Here is a 6,000-nt window from a genome sequence, read left to right on the forward strand (position 1 = left end):
AATCAAGTTGTTGGAAATAAAAATAGATTGCACGGAGACAAATATATTAACATTGTAGGAAAAGGCTCCCGAAGGACATAATGCAACAGTAAAATCTCAAGGAAGATGTCTCAGTTGTACCACACAATAAGATGGCCCGAGGAACATCTCATGTTTTATAGCCAATAACCTACACAAACCTACTGCACATGTCCTCATGTTATACACACTCAAATCAAATGTATGCATTTATGAATAGGAAATATTGTTCAAGTTAGTGATAAAGAACCCCGCTAGCAATCCTGCAGACTAAGCAAAATTCCGTTTGTCTGATAGGATTTTTACTCAAATATTTTCTCAAATATGTAGAATTAATTCCCAAATTAAAATTAGATTTAACATGATGTTTAGATACCCCCGCCGCAGCAAACCTGCAGACTAAGCGAATTGCCATCTACCAGGCTGGAATTCTACTAAATTATTCCTTTAAAATTGTCAGATTTGTTTTCTATCTAAATATAATTAATTTTAATGAGTACCGGTACGTAGGTTTGCTGCTACAGGGAAGACAATAAGGTGCGTTTTAATTGAAATATTGATAGCTTAGTATGAAGTCAACAAATTTTCCAAATTTCATTAAAATATGTTCATAGACAAGCAAGATACGGTACAACGGTTTATTTTATTCTCCATAAGAATAATAAAGTAATTTTAAATTCAAACGCTATTTGGATTTTTTCTGTTAGGCAAACAACAATGCTTCAATATACTAAATTATTTGTTTTTTGAGCTCTACAAAATGGTTTGGAAAGAAATTTCAAAATTGTCTGTTTTCAGGGTGAAAACCCATAAAACCCCCATAAACCCCTGTTCCCATAGTCCGATCATGCTGGTTCGCAAACTCGCTCGAATAAATGTAGGTTTACACAGTTATACCAAATTTCATCAAAATGGGATCATTTTTGCTTGGGTTATCATGCTAACGGACACATACGGTACATAAAAATGTATATATGCGTCTGTTAGGAAGATAACTGGATCCCAAAACTAAAAAGTAAATCGGTCCCGGGTCCAGGTCTTACCATGAGACCTACGGCAATAGCTTTTTCCCTATATGGAAAATTCGCTAAGTGTTTTTTTTTTTCTATGATAGACCTATTAGTTTGATATTGAATACATTTTCTAATTGTATCAAAATATACATAAACTAGCAAACTATAGCATTTCTTTTTACTGGTAAGAAAAATTTGGAAATTTCTGTACGGTAACTTATAATCATACAACAACGTTTCAATCTAACAAATTATTTGTTTGTTAAGCTTAATACAATAGCTGTTAAAAAATCAAATTAGGCATTTTCATGTTTTTAGGGGAAATTTTTTGAATTAAACCATTTTTGTACCACATTTGCTTTTAAGTCCTCCCAAACTATATTTTCCTAATTAAAATTCAACTCTAAAAAATTGCATCAATGTTAGAGCTAATAATTTGGAATTAACAGTAAATACCAACATTTGTTAAACCCTTAACCCATTTTCTAAAGCCAACCAACATTTATAAAAATAAGAGTGACACAAGAATGGGTGGGTTTTGACTCAACATATTTATGGCACATTCTGGACAGTCATAATTTAAGATTAGGACCAAATTTAAGATGTACTGCCACAGCGCGGAGAGGTTTTCAGACACTATTGTCATCCTTTACGTTTTAAATTATGTACAATTTTGTATGAAATTCAAATTGAATTAAAGTAAAAACACACATTACAGTCTGAAGATAATTATCTATAGACCTAGAAATTTATCAAGTAGGCCTATTCAGTATATTTTGCTCATTCTCTATCAACAATTCTGTATAAGAAGATCTATGACTAAATCATATTACAACACACTATACTATAGTACAATCACAAATTATCATTGCATTTAACTTTAGATTTTATTTTTTTCACAATCATTTTTAACTAAATACTAAACAAAAATTAATCTGAATTTGAGTTGTAGCTGAATTTTAAAATTTATAAAATTACTTTTGCCTCCAGTCTTTTTTTTTGTCCTAGGGGTTGCGGCAATATCACTTAGATAAAATCCATTGATGATGTGTCAGGATTTGAACCCGGGACCAAAGTAACGCATTCTAACCACTACCGCATCCCATACGGGTACCATATCCAATACAGGTCCGCCACATTGTGGAACCGGTCACTGATACCTTGCCGGCACTCGCTCAGCCAAGCCTCAGGCTGTAAAATGACCCCGTGGTCAAAGTGTTTAGGTAAACGGAATTCGGCCCTGCACTCAACCAGTTTGATCCTGAGAAAAGTCTGTAGCTTTTTGATCGTTAAAAGCCGGACCCAACTGTCTTTGATCACTGGACTTTAGGTAAAAGGCCTGGCTAATGAATCAGCTGATTTTAGTCGGTAACAAAACTATCATCTCATTCTGCTTTTGTCTTTCACTCGTCTTCATCTGAAGTAGGCTCTAGTTCTACAAAGAACCTGCTTATAGTATGGGATTAAATTTTCTATCAGTATAAAAATCAATTAAAATATTTTAATACAAATTTGATCGACATAAATATAGAATGTAAGGTAAATAACTAACTACATGTTAAGCGTCTTTTCAAGAAAAGGGTTGTCGCCTTCCACTCTTTTACAGTGTGCTGATGCGTTTAGCTTTTCTTAGTGCAGTTTTTGATCATGACAAATAAGGAGGACACGGATACAAATTGAAGACTCTGTATAGATTTGTCTCTTTAATAAATTACATAACGTATCAACTTTTGTTTTTTTAGATAATTTCCCTAGGGAAGTACCAGTAGCTATTACCATAGGTCTCAGAAAGACCTGGACCCAGGACCGATTTGCTTAGCCTATGATTTGTTTTGATGTCCCTTCAGTCCTTGAAACCGTTCATATAGGCCTGTATCATTACCGTAATATATGTACCAGTAACAGGATATATGGAGTAAAAATCTTCTGATTTTGATGAAAATGGTAGTCCTCCCTAGAAACGTGTAGAGCTAGACTAAGTTTCCAACAATTTATTTATTAGAGAGCGAGCATGTTCAAACTATGGAAACAGTAGGTATAAGTTCCCATTATTGAACCCCTAAAATATCAAATTTTGCAATTTCTTTCTAAACTATTTTTTAGGGATTACAAAAAATGGGTAACTTACAGGTTTAACGCAACCGGTAACTTACATTTAAAAAAAAGGGGGAAAAAAGGGAAAAAAAGAAAAAACTGAAACAAATTTAACATTTCCATGCTATTCTCATGGAGAATATAAACTGCTGTAAATTGTTAGTTTGTGAATAAATGTGATAATTTCATACGAAGCTATTAAATATACTTACACTTTATTACTTTCCCTGTAGCAACAGCAAACGTTACTGACTCTTTAAATCTCTACCTAATGTTATTTGAATAGAAAATAAACCTAACAATTTGAAGGGGATATTTTAGCGAAAATCCAACCATGAATGGAAATTCCTTTAAATAGGCTACAGGTTTGCTACGGCGGGGGTTCCAGGCCTATTGGATGGGAGAATTATTTGAATGTTCAACCAAGGAAATTTCAATCTAGTGATTGCCTTGACGTTATAAAGGAATTAGCCTAGTTTTTAAAAATGTTGTTTTCTTAATATATGCCTAGATGCGTTTTTTTCTTTATAGAATGCTTACTTCTCGGCGTGCCAAGCAAAACTTTTGCATTTGTTTTTTGCATGATTTTTTATAGAAACTTTTTAATACTTTCCATTGAAATGGCGACCATACAAAGTAGGCTTAGGTATTTTAAGCCAAGTATGAATGTAGATGAGTGTAGGATGAGTGGCGCGATCTTGTAGTCTTGTTAGTGACTAAGGCCAACATATTCCTTAGACACAGCTGCTGTTAATTAATAGTCCATACATCTAATGGCAACTAAGGTAGGCCTACCTACTGTTTATAGTGGAATCTGAACCACATTTTTGCCTTGGTATTTTAACGAATTGGTCTAATTATCAGGATACTACTAAGGATAGTTGTAGTAGGCCTACTCACGAGTGTGGGCGTTAATCCACACCAGAGACTATCGCATCCACAGTGCATGCCTATAGCCTAAATATCCACAATTTGTGAACTCCTAGTAACTAGATACCTAGGACAACGCCACTGTCCCACGGGACCGTACTGTAATTTATCTCTGCAGTGTGTAATCCACATTTTGACATGATAATATGCATACCGGTACGTAAGTTATGTGTCTACTGAAATTAAAACATTGATTCTCGAGTCTAAGTTATTGTATTATTTCAGGACCTAATTTGGAAATTTGGGCTAACTTATTTAACATTGTCAATGTCGCAAGGAACTCTTAATAAGCTCATGGAAGAACCTGTAGCTTCATTATGTTTGTTTAGTTATTATTTGCTGACTATGAGTTCAAGCGGCTGCAAATCTGACGTCGTGTTTGACGGAAAAATTTATGTTCCATGTTTGACAAATGAGGAGCGTTGTGGACCGAACAAATGTCTAGGAACAAGATAACTTACGATTTTGGCAGTTTATATATGCCTACATATTTAATGATAGCCTACTAGCCACTCTTTGAACAAGTTAGTAAGTTTTAATCATCCAAGCCTTTTTTTTACCGATAAAAAGGGAATGACTGGATGCCTTAAAACACATGGGCTTTGCAGCTTTTCTTATGAGCAAAAAGGCTACTGTTAACCAGATTATTCAATTAAATAATAACCCAACTAAACAGCAAAGCTACCGTACCTAACGGGATGTTTTATAGTCTCCTGTATGACATGTAGGCTATTAAGTTTAATCTATAAATTCAGCTCCGGGCCTTTGAATTATATAGTTTTCTGCAAACAACCTTTCAATTAGCTAAGTTACTGATGTGTTCCAAATCGGCCTGCCCTCTGCTTAGACTTTTAAATGCAGTGTGTAAACTTAGGCTTATTTAACTTATAAAGATGTGTTGAAAAACTTTAAATATCAATAAGTTAGATTTTCTATGAAATTAGTGTATATTATGAGTTACAGTACGGTATCAAAGTATTGACTTTTTCGAAAGTTTGAATTAGGCCTGCCAAGAGTAACTTACTCACTGTACCTACACTGTATAGCCTAGGCTAAGTTAAGTCTAATGATTAAATTGCTCAATTTCACGTTCCTTTGCATTAATGAACACTGAGCTTCAATGCTACTGATAATAACTTAGTGAATTTAGAAAAGATTAGGCTAGGCCTAAGTTATGTGGATTTGATGGGTTAGTTGTCCAAATGTTTGTCTTGAAGTTTTGGACAGTTAAGTTAGTTTAGCCTATATCTGATTGAAAAACTCAGAATTTTAACTTTAGTCAATACTAATGCCTAAGCTTCCCGCCTAAAAGGCTCTATTAAGAACAAATATGGTAACACACGAATTAATTGTAAAGCAACCCCTGTCTTCTAGGCCTATAAAAAGAGACACTTCAAAGTATGTCAACATTTTTGTACATTGTGATGAAATTATGAATTAGGCTTATTATATAATAGTGACAATTACTTACCTTGATTCACTAGAGTTAGGGAAATGTAGTCTTCTGATGATTTAGACATATAACGACACTAAAACCCGGTCCATGAAGCATGACTCAAAAGACTTGTTTTTCATCGATCCATGTTGTCGGAGACAGAAAGAATCCAGATATTACAAATGAAAACACTCGAGGAAAGCTACACACACAGGAATAGGCGTTTTATATGGAAAGAAAACAAGCGTCTCTATCCCGCGCACTTTTAATTGATCACATAATCCCGTAAATCACTTAATGATTACCAAACACAATACAATTTTACGACGACAATCACTTTCGCGACTGCAACCAGCTGCTCAACTCAACTTGACGCTAGAACAGAAGAAACGCAACTGCAAAATGTCAAACACGAAAACCTTCGACTTCTCCCATTTGGCTTTTGGTAAAACATGAAAGACAAGATAATAATCACTATATCATATGGCATAACATTTTTAGCTTGATATT

At 34.2% G+C, this 6,000-nt stretch overlaps 1 long non-coding RNA gene across 2 annotated transcripts in view; it reads right to left on the bottom strand.

Annotated features, from left to right (window-relative positions):
* Nucleotides 1-5,829, bottom strand: part of LOC128996253 (uncharacterized) — an 83,463-nt gene extending 77,634 nt beyond the window's left edge. For both annotated transcript variants that reach the window (XR_008491033.1, XR_008491034.1), the window contains exon 1: nt 5,527-5,829. This is a non-coding gene — a long non-coding RNA (uncharacterized LOC128996253). The remainder of the gene's footprint in view (nt 1-5,526) is intronic.
* Nucleotides 5,830-6,000: the final 171 nt, after the last annotated feature.

Source organism: Macrosteles quadrilineatus, unplaced genomic scaffold (genome assembly GCF_028750875.1).
Source record: "Macrosteles quadrilineatus isolate MER2022 unplaced genomic scaffold, UCM_ALF_1.0 Scaffold_6__1_contigs__length_79288215, whole genome shotgun sequence".
Lineage (NCBI taxonomy): Eukaryota > Metazoa > Arthropoda > Insecta > Hemiptera > Cicadellidae > Macrosteles > Macrosteles quadrilineatus.